This window comes from Phocoena phocoena, chromosome 13, assembly GCF_963924675.1.
Source record: "Phocoena phocoena chromosome 13, mPhoPho1.1, whole genome shotgun sequence".
Classification (NCBI taxonomy): Eukaryota; Metazoa; Chordata; class Mammalia; order Artiodactyla; family Phocoenidae; genus Phocoena; species Phocoena phocoena.
This window is the reverse complement of record NC_089231.1, coordinates 74894075-74912724: the sequence shown is the minus strand read 5'-3', so window position 1 is coordinate 74912724 and position 18650 is coordinate 74894075. Positions and strand designations below refer to the sequence as shown.

General features: G+C 38.3%; 1 protein-coding gene across 1 annotated transcript in view; it reads left to right on the top strand.

Annotated features, from left to right (window-relative positions):
- The window catches only part of HECTD4 (HECT domain E3 ubiquitin protein ligase 4), a 187886-nt gene that overhangs the window by 732 nt on the left and 168504 nt on the right, over window positions 1-18650 (top strand). The gene's annotated exons all lie outside the window — the stretch shown is intronic.

The window sequence follows — 18650 nt, the reverse complement described above, 5'->3', positions numbered from 1 at the left end:
GGGCCTTTGTCAGGGAAGCGGGCAGTGTGGACAGCGAGGGGGATGCTACAGCGGCCCTCGGTGCGCTATCCGCAAGGGTCACGGGCGTTTTAGGCCGCAAGGCCTTTTTATGAGCTCGGGGGTCGCGGAGAAGCCCAGGCTTAGGAGCCGTGGCAGGTGCAAAAGCAAATCTCAGCAATTGTGCCGCTGGGTTTGGGGGCAGAAGGAAACCAAATATGCTGGATGGATGGGAACTTTCCACCGACTTCTCTTGGTTTCGTGTTTGCCCAGGGGTGGCAGTACTGGCAGGATCGGTTCATCGAGGCACTGCTCCCCCTCTACTTTGTGGGGTGACATTTTGATGTGTAGGTAGCATGGGGTGTCACGAAATTCTTGTTGTCGCAAGGAGGACTCTCTGGGGTAGGGCGCAGAGAGGATGGCTTGTCTTCTGGCTATAAACGGAATGCGAGGAATCTTTTGTGTTATGCGGTTTTGCGGGCACTTTGGCTTTCAGCACAACGCACATTTATAGAAATGGATTAAAACCCATTTCTATGTGTTTCTGGAAACGGCAGTGATGGGATCCCGTTGGCGGAGACATTTGGACGTGTCTGAGATGCGAATACGTTCCTCTATATTTTTGTGTCTGGATTTGAGGTTGAGGTTGCGGCTGCGGCATTCCCATTGTGAACTCTTAATGACTTATTTTACAGTCTGGCCACCAAAAAATAAGGCATGTGCAAATTGGTAGGGAATTCCGAACATGGAATCATAGTTTTATTATGTCTCATTTGGGCCTTTTCTATAAAAAGCAAGGTGTGTCTGAGTGTCTTATATACTTAAAAACTCAAGGGGCATTATGTTATGATGGTGGAATCTTTTGATATAATTGGTTCTCTTGTATGTGAAATGAGGAAGGCAGATGCTCTTTGTTCCTTAGAGACAAAGTTCACAGATCCAAAATTTCTATACGTATGTAATTTATTTATTATTAAAAAGTGTAGGATTAGTTAAAAATACCTGAGCGGTTAAGCTGGCTTTCCTAAGATGTTTACTGTACAAATGTACTGAGTAGTTGTCAGGTATTTCCACAGATGACTGATTTAATAGAAAGAATCTTTCTGGCCTGGAAGATTTTTTTAAAACTTAAAAAAAATTTTTATGGTCTGACCTCTCAGAAACCAATATGTATACGGGTGATAAACATTTCTGAATATAGTCAGAACTTTTTTCATTTCTTTCCATATGTTATACAGGCAACATAGTATCAGGAGAAATAGCTAAGAACGTTTTTGTGGCTGTTAGGTTTGTGTTTTGCATATTTAATGATAATAATATTGAGTAAGTGTATCCTATGTGTCAGGCATTGTCTTACTAAATTCTCCAAGGGACCCTGGTTTGAAAAAGATTGGGGAGGGATCCTGGTAGCTAAATATTGTTACCTGTTGTAACAGTTGTAAATATTGTACCCATGTACAGGTAAGGCAAGTAAAGTACAGAGCAGGTATGCAACTTGCTCAAGATCACACACAGTTGGAGAAGAGAGCCTGGACTTTAACCCAGGTCTGTTTGGCCTCAAACATGTCTGCTCCTCATCATAATATTCCACTACCTTCATGCATGTATGATACTCATATTTGTAATTGTTTTAATAACTGGGTAAAGATAGGGTAATAAACAGGTATCTTTATTTCCTTTCTAGTGACTTACTCTTTTTACATTTGAGGAAGATTAGAGGTTCATCAGCTTTTTAAAAACTAACTTTTGAAATGCTACTACCCCTGTGAGGCTCTTCCAAGCCTCTCCTTCCACTGGACATCTGGGTGAAAGTGACCAATTTTTACAGGATTTTATACTTATATAGAATCTTTCAGTTAACAATTTTGGATTGAGAAAGATGAGACTCAAACTGAGGAGACTAATTTATGATTGGCAACCTTAACGCGTAAGACTGCACTAGCTGCAATAGAGTCTCAGAATTTTAGAGCAAGGAGGAACCTTAGAGATACTTGTTTCCCTCATTTTAGAGAGAAGTTATCTGAGATCAGGAGAGGTTTTGGCTTGGTAGCATAGCTAGTTATGGCAGGACAAGTGACTAGACCCTGGCTTTCCTGGCTTTGAATTCCAGTGTTCTTTTCGCTATGTAAGTGCTGCTCAAAGATAAATGTGAATCCGAAAAAAGAACCCATCCTAAGAGGTAGATCAGCGTTAACTTAGCATTTTAATTTTTTTTTTTTAGCATTTTAATTTAAGCAATAGCAGAGAATTGGAATTAAAAATTTTCTTCTCAGTGAATTTCAAAGGGAAGGTTTTTTTGTTTGTCTTTCAGTCAATAGTGTTTAATCAACAAATTCATTAACAGGTGTTTGTGGAATTCAGAGGTGAGCTGAGCCCCCTGTCGTGGGTGTTGGGGACATAGCAGGGGATAAAATAAAATCCTTGTTCTTAAAAAAGCTTTTATTTTATTGGGGGATATAGACGATAACAAATTGTCAAATATAGGACATGTGAATAATATGTCAAATGATAAGTGCTATGGAGAAAAGTATAGCTGGGTAAGAGGGATGGAGAGTAATGGTGTGGGGAAGGGTCTGTTGTACATACAGTGGACTGGAAAGGAAAGACCAGGATGGCATTTGACACCTGAAAGGAATGAGAGTGTACCATGTGGCTACTGGGGGGAGCACATCCCAGACAGAGGACAGCAAGAGCCAAGTCCCTGAGAGGGAAGCATCCTTAGCATCCTTAGTGTGGAGCTCTGAGCCCAGTAAGCAAAGGGGGAAAGGAGAGTGAGTGATAGGAGATGGAGGCCAGGTCTGCAGATCAAGTAGGGCCTTGTAGGTAAGGACTTTGAATCTACTTGAGCGGATTAAAGATGCAGAATGAAGCTCTTTCTTGGCCTTTGAAATAGCTATCTGTATTTAATTTTATGTTTTTGGCAAAAAGTGAAAGCATGCAGGAAATTAGTTTTTAAGTGTTGAAATAAATATAAATTCAAGAGAAATAAAAAAGCAATAGCTCAAAAATGACAAATATTATTGAATTTTGCATTACATTTCATAGACTATTAGTCTTTTTAAAATTAAGGTAATTTACAAGAAAAAAGCATTAGTTTCTTTGTGGAAGTTCCAAAAGAATTCAGCTTCCTGTCTCATTTTTCTTTACAAATTCCAGGTGGGGACAGGCGTCATACATCTGGATGTTGATAGAGAAGCTAATTGACTTGTTCAAGGTGGCCAAGATATTTTTTACTCCGTAGTTTAGATAATTTTGAACCCAAGCATTTTGGTTAGTGTTTCTCATCTTTCATTGTGTTTGTTTATAAGGACCCCCCACCACCCGCCCCATTCAAAGACCTGAACATGTATGTTCATGGCAGCTTTATCTGTGTTTGCCAAAAACTGGAAATAATCAAAATGTCCATCAACAAGTGAATGGATAAACAGGTGTGGTACATCCGTATAATGGAATACTAAGCAATAGAAATGAATGAGTTGTTGATACTGACAACTTGGATTTATGCTGAGTGGAAGAACCCAGTCATACAAGAGTGCATACTGTAAGATTCCATTTATATGATGTTCTAGGAAGTGTAAACTAATCTGTAGTTATGGAAAGCATCTGCTTTCCGTAGACGATAACAAATTGTCAAATACAGGACATGTGAATAATATGTCAAATGATAAGTGCTATGGAGAAACGTATAGCTGGGTAAAAGGGATGGAGAGTAATGGTGTGGGGAAGGGCTCTGTTTTACATACAGTGGACTGGAAAGGAAAGACCAGGATGGCATTTGAGACCTGAAAGAAATGAGAGTGTACCATATGGCTACTGGGGGGAGCACATCCCAGACGGAGGACAGCAAGAGCCAAGTCCCTGAGAGGGAAGCATCCTTAGCATCCTTAGTGTGGAGCTCTGAGCCCAGTAAGCAAAGGGGGAAAGGAGAGTGAGTGATAGGAGATGGAGGCCAGGTCTGCAGGTCAAGTAGGGCCTTGCTAGTGGCTGCCTGGGGATGAAGGCAGGCAGGAAGGGTTGGGAGAAAGGATTACAGAGGTGCATGAGGAAACTTTTGGGGTGATGGCAATGTTCCCTATTTTGATTGTGGTGATGGTTTCATGTTGTATGTATACATATGTTGAAACTCCTGAAATTGTACACTTTAAATATGTGTAGTTTATTGTATGCCAGTTATAGTTCAGTAAAACAAGCAAAACCCGCAGAAGCCCAGAATGCTTTACTGATGTGAAAAAGGCTCAATAGGTCTTTGGGTTTGTTTTTTGTTTTTAATCATGTAAGGGAAGGAACCTTTGGGTTTGGAGGTGATCAGCTTAAATAGTCAAGGCTTTGAATACTTATGTTACACTTAAGTGAAAGCTTTGAGGTGATATTTAAATTCATAAATGTTGATCTGTTCTCCTAGGAGGATACTACCACCTGTTTATCCTTTGGTCGGAATTCTTTGGAAAGCGTTTAGGTACTTTTAGAGAATTCCAAATTCTAGACTTGGAAGAGTTAATGAATAAATGAATAAACTGCCTCTGTTCACCAACAGAATTAATTATCAGGTAATTAATGAGCACTAGAATAAGAGTCACTGAATCTTAGTACAGTGTTCTGTGACCTCAGCAAATTTCTCAGGTGAAAGAATATAAAAAAAGAATGTATCTATGTTTATAACTGAGTCACTCTGCTGTCCAGCAGAAATTAGCACAACATGGTAAATCAACTATTCTTCAATAAAAAAAAAAAGGAAAAAAAAAGTTCTCAGGTATGACTGGCTAGCTGTAAAGTTAGGACGAAGTATTTGAAGACTGTGGGAGGCAGTATTGCCTAGAGGTTAAAGTCAGGTTTAAAGAGTCAGACTGGGATTGAAACTCTAGCTCTGCCCGTGACCTTGGGCAAGTTCAATTACCTTAATAATCCCTGGTTTCTTCCACTGCAACTTCTTTGTCATCATTGTCCCCACCTCTACCACCATGAGGACAACAGTGTCAGCATATTGCATGCCAGGCTCTGTGCTAAGCACTTCCCACCCGTTATCTCATTTAATCCTCACTGCAACTTCATGAGGTTGGTACTATTGTCATCTTTATTTTACAAATAAGGAAGCCATGGCACAGAAGTGAAGTTGATGAAGGTCATACAGTTACTAGTAAAGCTGAGGCTGAAATAGATCTGTCTGATTCCAGCCCAGGGTCGAGGCTTCAAAACCATTGTTAGACTGCCTAGTCATCTGTAAGAGGGGGATAATAATAGGTTTAACGTAAGGATTAGTTAAGGATGGTTGTGATTATGTACTTACAGTGTATGAACTCTCTTTGGAAGGTGCTATGTTGCTGAAAAGTTATTTTATGTATATTCAGTTAGCTGCCCAGTGTATATGAAAGCAAAAGTATCCCATCAACAAATTTTTTTTCCTAGTAGTGAATAGTGGAGATAGTGCTTTTTTGGTGTGTTTGTGATCCCTTTGGAATTTTCTTCCTTCCCAGTTTGTTTGGAATCTGGCTGGCAGATGAGATAATAGTCTTCATTTCAGTTTTCCTCCAACTGTATGCCTAGGGTCTTGCTAAATAAATCAATTTTGATTATTATCTGTCTTCTTGGCTTCCATATTGGCTGCCATAAAATACCACCTGTTGGCCAGGGCTACTGGGGGGATTGTCATGCACCTGTTCTTTCCTAAGTCATATAAGGTACCTGTGGTGATAATTATGAAAGGACTGTCAGTTCCTGAAGGTGCCCCATGCTTTCTCCTCCCTCCACCCCTCTTTCTGGCTTGTTTTACAGTGGTGATGGTGGGGTGAACACAAGGAGTGTAGTCTGCTTTGCAAGATGTTTAGTCAATAGTTGTAGACAAATGTAAATAACAGCAGGTGATCAACTATGGGTCAAATGCATAATTACTTCAGAAGGAGAGAAGACTGCAGAAATTGTATCACTATTACTTTGATGCTGCATTGTTAACATTTTAATGTATTCATTAACTTCTTTAAAAACCAATACATAAATACATTCTTATAAAAAAATGCAGGTTAAACTGAAGTTCCTTTTGGCTACCTACATTAGTCCTGTTTCCATCTACTCCCCACCCTGGTTAAATCAATGATAAATTTTTTTGGTATATTCTTCAAGACCATTGTTGAATGTGTATGTTTATGTGTGTGTGGTGTGTGTGTGTGTGTGTGTGTGTGTACACATAACACTTTTTATTATTTTTTCTTTTTTGCATAATAGATTTGATTCTGGGGACTTCCCTGGTGGTCCAGTGGTTGAGACTTCGCCTTCCAATGCAGGGGGTGTGGGTTCAATCTCTGGTTGGGGAGCTAGAATCCCACATGCCTTGTGACCAAAAAAACAAAACATAAAACAGAAGTCATATTGTAATAGATTCAATTAAGACTTTAAAAATGGTCCACATCAAAAAAAAAAAGATTTGATGCTAGACATATCATTCTATAACTTGCTTCTTAAATTCAATGATATGTTTTGATTTTTCTGTGTCTCCACATATAGATCTATTGCAGTTTTTTAAGTGCTGTACAAGACTCTGGAAATACCATAGCTTATTTAGCCATTCTCCTACTGATGAGTGTGTTAGTTTCCTGTTGCAATGCTAACACACTATTACAAACTTAGTGGCTTAACACAACACAAACTTATTCTCTTACATTTCTGGAGATCAGAAGTCCTAAATGAGTCACATTGGGTTAAAGTCAGGTGTCGGCAGATCTGGTTCCTTCCCGAGGCTCTAGGGGAGAATGCGTTCCTTTGCCTCTTTCACAGCTTCTAGTGGCCACCTGTATTCCTTGGCTTGTGGCTCCTTCCTCGAACCTTTAAAGTATATCACCCTTGTCTCTGATCTGTCATCATGTCATTTTCTCCTCTCACTGACTCCTCTTGCATGCCTTTTACAAGGACCCTTGTGATTACATTTAGAGCCCACCCAGATAATCCAGGGTAATCTCTGCATCTCAGGATCCTTAATTTCATCACATCTGCAAAGTCCCTTTTGCCATCTAAGGTCACATTCACAGGTTCCAGGGATTAGGATGTGGACATCTTGGCGAGGGGGTGGTGGTGGTTATTATTCAGCTTACCACGATGGTTATTTTTGTTGTTTGAAATTCAGTTTTTCACTATTAAAAATGGTCCTTCAGTGCAGATCCTTGCATGCCTGTTTGTGCATACGTGGGAGTATTTCTCTAGAGCAGTTCCTGAGAAGTAGAATTGCTGAGTCATAGGTGACCATTTTACATTTGAAGAGACACTGCCAAATTGCTTTCCACAGTGGCTTACTTCAATTCATACTCCCAAGTAACAGTGCCTGATAGGACCTCTTTCCCTCACACCCTCATAGAGACCATTTTAGAACTTATGGATTTGCTTAAATTTATCATTTGCTTAAGTCAATGGCTTTCACTCCAAAAGATCAGTCCAATAGATACAATTGGGTACCTGGACCTGCATGCCAAATCATGCTCAGCTGAAAGAAGCCAGGGTTTTCTGTTAGTGCTGCCTAGCTGTTATCACTTCACTTCAGAGGACTTCTCTTGTGGCTTGATCGCCTTCGCCTCCTGGCATGTACTCATGTTAGTCAGTAATCCAGTTAATACAGACTATGTCCATATATAGGCAGGAGAGAACAACAACTTTGTATTTTGATGGTCTGGGGATGCTGCCAGAGGCCAGCAGAGCCAGGGAGCTGCCCACCCTGGGAAGAGATGCACTGGCCCCTGAAGTGTGTTCAGAGTGCATAGCATTTGTTAGGCAGACTATCTGGACTCAGATTGTCTTAAAATTTTCTCTTTTATATGCCAGTATAAGGAGTAATTCTATGTTTTTCTGACCTATATAGAAAATAATTGATAGTTCATTATATATATATATATTTTTTTGCGGTACGCGGGCTTCTCACTGTTGTGGCCTCTCGCGTTGCGGAGCACAGGCTCCAGACGCACAGGCTCAGCGGCCGTGGCTCACAGGCCCAGCTGCTCCGCAGCGTGTGGGATCTTCCTGGATTGGGGCACGAACCCGTGTCCCCTGCATCGGCAGGCGGACTCTCAACCACTGTGCCACCAGGGAAGCCCAGTTCATTATATTTTTATGCTGTCAAAACTTTTTTGATTATAAAGAAGTAACACATGGATGTTGTAGAAAATGGAGAAAGCACTAAAGGTGTAAAAGAGAAAAGAAATATCCTTTGATTGCACTATCCAGAAATAGCCATATTAACTAATTTTTTTACTATTTCCTTCTTAAATTCACACTTATATATATTATTATAAATAAATCCAAAAGATTTTTAGTGTTTGGAGTGTCATTTTCTTCTTTTTCTTTTTTTTTTTGCAGTGTTATTTTCTTGATAAAGTTTGGTAAATTACAAATTTGTGGTAATTATTAAAGTGTGTTTCAATCAACTATACTTCAATAAAAAATTTTTTTAAAAATTTAGAAGCAGGGACTTCCCTGGTGGCGCAGTGGTTAAGAATCTGCCTACCAATGCAGGGGACACAGTTTCGAGCCCTGGTCCAGGAAGATCCCACATGCCACGGAGCAACTAAGCCCGTGAGCCACAACTGCTGAACCTGCGCTCTAGAGCCCGCGAGCCACAACTACTGAAACCCACTCACCTAGAGTCCAAGCTCCGCAACAAGAGAAGCCACTGCAATGAGAAGCCTGCACACCGCAACAAAGAGTAGCCCCCCGCCTGCTGCAACTAGAGAAAGCCCACACGCAGCAGCGAAAACCCAACACAGTCAAAAATAAATAAATTAAATAAATAAATGAAAATTAAAAAAAAAAATTAAAAGCAACAACAACAATAACAACAAAAAAGTGTGTTCTTGCAACCTGTTATTATTGGCAGTTTATAATTAAAAAGGATTTTTATAGTGCTGTTATAATTCCCCTCCCAATAATGTTGAATATTTGTGTGGAGCTTTGAGTTTATGAAGTGCTATTAAGCATAGTTGTAGAATAATTAATTAATGTTCCATGTTGGGACACTTTGAAGTGGACACAACTTGAATCCCTGGTGTTTCTACTGAAACCTGCAGTCGGCTGAATTACCAGTTCAGAGCACAACGTGTAGCAATTTTAGATTAACAACAAAGAGATACATAATTTGCAAACTATTTTATGCAAATTGTAGGTTTAGCAACACTAATAACTACAGATGTGTGGTTCAAGTAGTGGTCTTATACCAAACAAAATATTAACATTCAGCTTGTATTTGTAATGGATCTTTTCTGTGTTTACTGTATTTTCTTTGAGCTCTGTGGTTTGCTTTACTGATATCAAATGAACCAAGTCTCATATAAAAGATACAGCTATTTACAGGACAGACTAGAAAATCTGGACCTCCTATTTCTATTGATATATTTGCTTTTCTTACTCCTGAAATAGAATCATAAAGAATGTTAAAGGAGAATCTATCAACGTATTTTCATCAAAACAGTGGCCTATAATAGAATAATTACCTTCTTTATTTCTTGATACTGATTCCTTCCTGATCATCCAGTTGTGGTGTGGCTGAAAGACAACTTACTGGTTTGTTTAATCTAGAAAGGAACAAAATGGGTGGTGGAAAGGTAAAAATACATTTGGGGAACTTTGGAGGGAGAATTTTTTTGGATGAGCTTATAATAAAAGTTTGCTTTCCCTCAGGGATTCTGAACCTGAATAGAATTCAGGGCGGTCTGTGAACTTGGATGGGAAAAATTATATGTTTATTTACACATACCTTTAGCTAGAACTCAGCATTTCCTTCTATTATGAATGTAGTCAACAAACTCTAGTAGTATTGGCAGTACCTGTGACCTTGTAACCAGTAGAAATCATAGATATTTTCATATCATATTACATTTGTTGAACATATCTTGAAATACTGTTTATGCTCATCTCACCACCACTTAGAAATTATGGCAAGTATTAGATCTTGTTATTCAATGTACTAATAGTGAAGCTCCTATGTTGATATCACAAATTTGTTTCTTAAAGTATTTTGGTACCTGTATTTTAGTATACTGTAATTGGTTTCTTATAATTCTGTGTATTTTGTTTTATGCATTTAAAAATGTAACTGGAGAAGGGTTGGTAAGCATCACCAAACTTGTGAAGGTTAGAGGCCCCTGAGATAGACTCTCTTTCTGCCAGCATCTCTCCCGTTTTTCGTCAAAGTTTGCTGACGACTAGCATAGTTTGCAATTGTTTGAAAGAAAAGCGAACCACATTTTGGAAAATCCCTTCTGTGGTAGAATATGTTATTCTTCTACAGTTTTTCCCATTATCTACTAACTGTAAGCTATTAGCGAATAATAATTTTCTTGGGTAATCTGATCTTTGCCCATTTGCTAAATGTGGTATCATTAACCAGGAAACTATTTTTCTTAAGTAAATTAAATACTTGCTAAAAAGTGACAAACAGTTCTTTTGAAATAGAACAATTTTTTGTTCACCAAATATTTTGGTTTTTTCCCCCTTGTCTGGTCAACTGAAACTATGGGAATAAAAATTCATCAACATACTTTATATTGGTATCTTATACTGCTAATAATGAACCGTTTTAAACAGGTGGCCTCAAGCAGTAATAGTTGGTATCCCAGGAGAACATTATTTTTCAAGTTCGAAATTCATTTTGCTTTCATCTTCTCCATAGAGTACAGTTATGTGATTTTGGTTTCATTTATTGTTCAAATTGTTATTTTATGCTTGAATTGTCAAAGTTTAGCAGTTTTACTTAAGTAGCCTCAAGAACTGTGCTGTCCAGTGGGTAGCTACTACCCACATGTGGCTTTTGAGCACTCAAAATGTGGCTCATCAGAAGTGAAGTGTGCTGAAAGTGTAAAAGACAACATCAGATTTTGAAGACTTCACACAAAAAGGATGTAAAATATCTCCCTAATAATATTTAAATGGATTAAATGTTGAAATGGTAATATTTTGGATATGATGGGTTAAATATGTTATTTAAATTAAAATATACTAAAATTAATTTCATCTATTTCTTTTTACCTTTTTAAATGTGGCTACTGGAAAATATTAATTGCCATATGTGTTTCACCTATTTCTGTTGGCCAGTGCTTCTGTATACGGAGGGCAGCAAGCTATGGTCCTCATGGTCATATCCAGCTGTCTTGTTTTTGTAAATAAAGTTTAATTGGAACATAACCAGTACATTCATTTACATATTATCTGCCTTCATGCTACAATGCAGAATTGAGTATTTGTGACAGAGACCTTATGACCAGCAAGCCTTCCAGGGGCTTCCATATATACTATTTTCATTTCATCTTTTCAGTGGCTCCATGAGGCAGTAGAGGAGATATTTATTATTTTAGAAAAAAACGCTTAGAGAAGCAAAATGATTTGTACAAGGTCATATAATTAGGACTCTTTCATTTCTTGAGTGATTTTCCACTATACCTCTGCTTTAGGTTGCACTTGATCTTAATAACCTATTGTCTCTGAGACAGTAGTTAATGGCAGCTATTTTAAATAAGAACTACGCAGCCCAGCCTACACATGGCTGCCAGAGTAATCTTCCTAAAGCAGTTATGTTACTTTCTTGCTCAAATCTTCAGTGGCTTCCCATTTCCTGCAAAATAAAATAATAATTCAACATAGCTATGCTTTGGCTCCATCTACCTTTCTAGTCTTATATCATTAATCCTTGCCCGCCCCCCCCACCTTTCCCCATATTTTACAAACTCACCACATTTACTCCTACAACCTTGGTTTAAGGGGTTCCATTGCCCTGGGGTACCCCACCTCCACCTTTGGAACACTACTCTTTATCCTTCAAGTGGCAGATCAAATGCCACTCCTCAATGAAATTTTCATGATGCCTACAGTTAGCAGCAGTCATACTCTCTTCTGTATCTCCATAGCACTGCCTTATATATATTAAAGTTATTTATTTGCATCTTGATCACCCTTACTATATTATAAGCTCTTTGAGAAGCCATTTCATATTGTATGTTGAGTACCTACTAATATAGTAGGAGCTCCAACTTTGGATATTGATTGAACTGAATGTTAAAAGGGGCATTTAAAATGTGTGAAAGAGTGTGATTTAATGAATAATATCATAAGTTGAGGGCATAGGTGAGGAAAAATTCATTAATAGAGAATAAGAATAGATAGTTATTTTTGGTGAACTAAAAGTAGTTCAGGTGAGACTTTAGGAATTTTAATAATTGCAGTTATGCTTTGCATTTTAGATACGAAGAGAGAACACATCCCAACAGTTTTCGTAAATGTTGTTAATGCTTGAATGTGGATAATATGGGGTTAAGACCTTTGATTTGTGTAGAGCATAATGAATTTTGCGTAGAGAATGATGGATTCCCAAGAGATTTCTGAAAACCGCTAGATTAGAGGGAGTCAATTGAAAATACCTGGTTTTGCTCATCATTCGAAAAATCTTAATGAATTGGAATGAATTTTTGTTTAACTTAGTTGTTCTATAGTTAGGTAGTGAACTTGAGCACTGTTGTGTATATTTGGAACATTTTCATGTAGAGATTTTTTGTTTCAGGGTTTTCAGTCAGCTGTGTCCATTTACCAGCTTTTATTGAGTGGCAGTGTCTTGAGGACTGAACTGTCACAAAAGTTATAGGATTTAGCATAATCTAGTTACTGATTAGCATAATAAGGCTTGTAGTCATAATTTAAAACATTACAAAATGCTTAAAATTTTAAAAATTAAAATGTTAGAATTTTAGAAAATTTGCAAGATGTAAAAACAGTATAAAGAAGAAAATAATATTACCACCTAGAGATGAGTTTAGTTTATATTTTAATGTGTTTCCCTTCAGACTTTTTTCTATGCATGTACACTTACACTTCTGTCTCATGTACCAGAGATATTTTAAGAAATCAGGATCATTATACATTTTGTGTCTTGTCTTTGTCACTTAACGTTAATGGTATTTGGGGGGCATTTCTCTAAAACTTTCAGTATTGTTGAGAATATAATTTTAAATACCTGCATAGATATTAAAGTCTGCATGGTATTTCATTATATGGATGTTCAATGATTTATTTACCCATTCCTCTATTGTTGGATATTTAGTCAATTCTGTTGAAAAGTTTTTAAAATTAGGGAAGTGGTTTTATAAATAGTGAGATTCTTCTCTTTAAGTATGCTACGACACACATGTATGACCATCTAGGTTTATTTATCATAAGTTAGAATGAGAAACTTCAGAACTGTGCCATAACTGTATAAATTGATAGGATTGTTTCACTGTTTAATTGTACATTTTTATATGCATAATCAAGTTCATATTTCTGATCATGTAAGTAATACATAAATTACATGTGAAGTCTGTGGATTCATTAGGTGCTTTATTAAAATTTTTAGAAAAGCAACACATGGTTCAAAATTCTTAAGGTTCAAAAGGGCGTTCAGGGAAAACTCTCCTTCTGCAGGAGAGAGTGGTTCCCCCCAGAGGTATTTAATGCACATAGAAGCCGATGCATAGCGGATATCTCTGGACTTCAGCTCCCACTACATCCACCCTCCTTCCCTTCACTCCACTGCAGCCGTCTTGGCCTCCTGGTGTTCATCATAGGTCAGGCTGGCGGGTCCCAAGTGCTCCCTTCTTCAGGGCCGTTGTTCTTCCCTTTGGATGAAATTAGCTTCCATAGGGCAACAATCCACAAAGGTGATAGAGGTGGTACTTCTGAGAATATTAGAGTATGAAAAACTTAGAAACTTAACATATTAGAAAACAAAAATAGCCATATTACCAAGGGTGGCTTTAACTCTGATAGCAGACCAGTGGGAAAACTTTGAAACAACTGAAACAATGAATCTTTTCAAACAGATACGAACAGTTATATGTGTAGCACAGTTCCAGAGCGTACAGATAGAAACTGTACTTTGAGTACCACCCATGGCAAAGGAGACAGGACTTTTTAGTTCAAAGGTTCTCTGGTTGCAAGACTCTGTGGTAATTCCACATAATTGGGACATACAGCGTTACCCAGAACTAGAACGGTTCTCCCCAAATTCTGATCTACAGATTCACCTTTCTCTAAGTAGTTCTGTTTGGTGCTAAAATGTCACCCTTCCTGCTACTAGAGTCCAACAGGCATTTACATGATAAGCAACTATATATTTATCTTGCACAGGACTGGTTTTTAAATGTGTATAAAGTACTATATTTTATGGCTCTTTCTTTGCCTGTTGCTTTTAGAATGAATGTTAATATGTGGGACCGTACAGAATATCGGATTTAGTATATGTGCTGCCGAAGCAAGCACCAGAATATCGGATTTAAAGAAGGGTGGTATATTGAGTCAGTGACAGATCTGGGACTTCTAAATGCAGGAGTCTTTAGGGCATGTGTTGACACAGAGGGCGAGCCCAGTGGTTAAACCTTTAGGCTTCGGCATTGACACACATATCTAGCCAACTTTTGATCACCTGTCAAAACTTCCATTTCTTGGTTATATTTTAATCTTTTTTTTTCATGACTTAGATTTAATTATTACTACATCCAGTTTATAGAAACTGATTTGTTTGTAGGAGAGTTGCACCCCACCCTGAATGCTCCCAAATAAAAGCCGTGGTAGTTGCTGTTTATCCCTCTTACTCGGCTACATCTCCTCACTTTCGGTATCTGCCTCCCAGTTAAATTCTTATTCCTTTTCTCTGAGCTTATTCTTCCCTCTTCTTATTGCCTGTCCTCTTTTAGTCACTCCACTGAGGTGACAGAAGTGGCTGTCATTAGGCCATTTATTTGCTGGTCACATCACATCTTCAGCATTCAGAATCATAGAATTTGTGGGGCTGAAAAGGATCTTGAGATTATTTAATACAGCTTTTTTTTCAGAAGACACTGAGTTCCTTTAGCCTATTGTGGTCATTTACTAAGAGTTAGGAGACTTTGGAAAATTAAATAGGTTGTATATAGAGCAATGCTACTCTAAGTGTAGGCCACATACCATGAACTTTCATCCGTAACAAAAAGGTAAGTACAGAAATTGAGAGTAAGCACTTAGAAACTTCATAACAGATTGCTAGACTAGTTTTATATCTGTTGAACATAATAAAACTTGGGACTTGAATTTTGTGTCTTTTTTCACTTTTTTGGAGGTGCTAATTGATTTTATTGTATTTTACAAAACTTTTGTTCTACAATGGATTGGGAAAAACCAATCCTCCACCCAAGACAGTTTAAGAAGCACTGATATAGAATATCTAACACAATGTTTGGCACATAGTAGGCTCTCAAAAACTAATAGCTTCCTTGTTTCTTAAAAGTTTGCATTTAAAAAAAAAAAAAAGTTTGCATTTATTTTGGGTGAGGAAGCTAGAGATCTGAGTAGTAGATAAATGAAACATTACAGAAATGGGGTGATTAAAGTCGACACTGCTTGTTTTCAAATACAAGCCGCTCGGTTTTTTCCTTTTTAAACTTAGCCTATGCTTTGAAGAGAGATTTATACACAGTAGAACTGTAATATATATTTGCACTGATTCTTGGAGATACTTTATAACATTTAATGTGCTACTAAACCCTTAGCTCAGCAAGGGTGAAGGAACTTAAACTCTTTGGTAGCTAGTCATATCCATAAATATTTGAGTACATCATTATGCAGTATGCATATATCAATATTATCTCCTTGGATAAGGGAAGGAAAAGATCTAGTCAGAAGCACTGGGGCTTCTGTCAGTTTTCTCATGTCATTCAGCTTTTGGAAAGTACATAGTTGTAATATTTTTTGGCATTCCCATTTTGAAGCAATTTAATACCACATATAATAGCCCTTATATTTTTAGCAATCCTTGGCTATTTTTTGAAATTAGTCTCGTCCTGATTTTTTAATTGAGTTAAATTGTAGTTAAACTTACATATGATACAGTAAATATAGACTATCAAAGGCTCTTAGCTTACTGTGGTTTACAGGTTTGAGGGACATTTTCCGTATTACTCAAGATCGTGAAACAGCCACTCCCTATTTAAGGATAAAGAAAGGTCAGTGACTGAGCCAAGTGACTCTCCTCAAATGTCACCCCTTTAAAAATTCTGTTTGTAACCAATAATCCTTAGAAATGAATCCCTTTGATTTATGCAACTTCATTTTGGCAAATTTAAAAAACTATTTGAATGTTAAGAAACCTGAAAGGATTGCTTTTTGCTTGGCAATACCATCCACCTCCATATGATACCATACACATAATGTAATAGGATAAATCTTTATCCATATAATGGAATGGAATGACACATTAAAAAAATACTATTTGGGCTTCCCTGGTGGCGCAGTGGTTGAGAGTCCGCCTGCCGATGCAGGGGACATGGGTTCATGCCCCGGTCCGGGAGGATCCCACATGCCGCGGAGCAGCTAGGCCCGTGAGCCATGGCCGCTGAGCCTGCGCGTCCGGAGCCTGTGCTCCGCAACGGGAGAGGCCACAACAGTGAGAGGCCCGTGTACCGCAAAAAAAAAAAAAAAAAAAAATCCTATTTGGAACATCCTTAATCTTATGCTGATTTAAATGTAGAATAAATATTTGGTCTGTAGGGCATATCACATATTTTCATTTTGAGCCTCATTTTTATTTGGACAAGGCTTACTTTTTGGTTATTTCATGTCTTAAAAAATTAATTTTTAATTGTTTTAAATTAAAGTATAGTTGATGTACAATATTTTATACAGGTGTACAATATAGTGATTCACAATTTTTAAAGGTTATAGTCTATTTATATTTACAAAATATTGGCTATATTCCCCATATTGCACAGTATACCCTTGTAGCTTATTTTTTATTATTTTTTTGTTTTGTTTTGTTTTGTTTTTTGCGGTACGCGGGCCTCTCACTGTTGTGGCCTCTCCCGTTGCGGAGCACAGGCTCCGGACGCGCAGGCTCAGCGGCCATGGCTCACGGGCCCAGCCGCTCCGCGGCATGTGGGATCTTCCCGGACCGGGGCACGAACCCGTGTCCCCTGCATCAGCAGGCGGACTCTCAACCACTGCGCCACCAGGGAAGCCCCTGTAGCTTATTTTATACATAATAGTTTGTACCTACTAATCCCCTACCCCTATTTTGCCCCTTCCCCTTCCCCACTGGGAACCACAGTTTGTCCTCTATATCTGTGTGTCTGCTTCTGTTTCGTTATATTCATTAGTTTGTTGTATTTTTTTAGATTCCACAAATAAATGATATCATATGGTATTTGTCTTTCTCTGTCTGACTTATTTCACTTAGCATAACACCCTCCAAGTCCATCCATGTTGCTGCAAATGGCAAAATTTCATTCTTTTTTTTTAAATCAAATTCTTTTTTTTAAAGATTTATTTTTTAAAAAAATTATTTTAATTAATTAATTTATTTATTGGGCTGCCTCGGGTCTTAGTTGTGGCATGTGGGATCTTTCATTGCGGCAAGTGGGCTCTTTGTTGTGGCGCACGGGCTTCTTTCTAGTTGCGGTACGTGGGCTTAGTTGCCCTGACCAGGGATTGAACCCTGCATTGGAAGGTGGATTTTTAACCACTGGACCACCAGGGAAGTGCCTCAAATTCTTAACATCAGTGGTGTTTGAGACTGAGCTAGGATTTGAAATAACCAGCATATACCATGTTTGAGAGTAGTTTTGAAGTGATGACTTAAAACAATTTGAGATTTGAAGTAGAAGCATTTGAATAACACATCCAGGTTTTCCTCTCTTTCTGTTTCTTTTAGGAGTCAGGCTGAAGAACTTCAGAAGAAGAACCAGTATTATTAATCCTGTTGAGCACATATTACATTTTGTCAGATTTGGCTGATGAGATTAAAATTACCCTTCATATTTTAAAGGTTATAGTTCTATAATGTCATTAGCAAGCAGGTAGATCTTAGGGGGATAGGAAATGAATGTTCTTTTAGCCTAACTTTTCAGTCAAGGTTTAGAATTTATTTTGGCATTTTGCTTTGACGCATGAAAAGATCTGGTTGTAGTTTCTTAAAATAACTAAATTTATCTCTGTTCAGCAGTCATGTTGAAACTCAAGGAAGAGCCACATTTTGGAAAATATGAAAGACAAATAAGAAACTAGAACTCTTTTAGTGGTATATGTTCTTCTGTGAGAGAGCTGATAAACACTAAATAGTCTATAATATAGACTAATATATATAATAGGCTACTCTTCATTGCGGCGTGCGGGCTTCTCATTGCAGTGGCTTCTCTTGTTGTGGAGCACGGACTCTAGGCATGCGGGCTTCAGTAATTGTGGCACGTGGGCTCAGTAGTTGTGGCTCGCGGGCTCTAGAGTGCAGGCTCAGTAGTTGTGGTGCATGGGCTTAGTTGCTCCGCGGCATGTGGGATCTTCCCGGACCAGGGCTTGAACACGTGTCCCCTGCCTTGGCAGGCGGATTCTTAACCACTGTGCCACCAGGGAAGTCCCTCCGTTTTTTTTCTTTTAATATTTATTTATTTATTTGGCTGCATCAGGTCTCAGTTGCAGCACGTGGGATCTTTGTTGTGGCATGCGGGGTCTTCGGTGTGGCATGCAGGCTCTTCATTGCAGTGTGCGGGCTCAGTAGTTGTGGCACGTGGGCTCTAGAGCGTGTGAGCTCAGTAGTTGCAGCACATGGGTTTAGTTGCTTCACGGCATGTGGGATCTTAGTTGCCTGACCAGGGATTGAACCTGCGCCCCCTGCATTAGAAGGCAGATTCTTAACC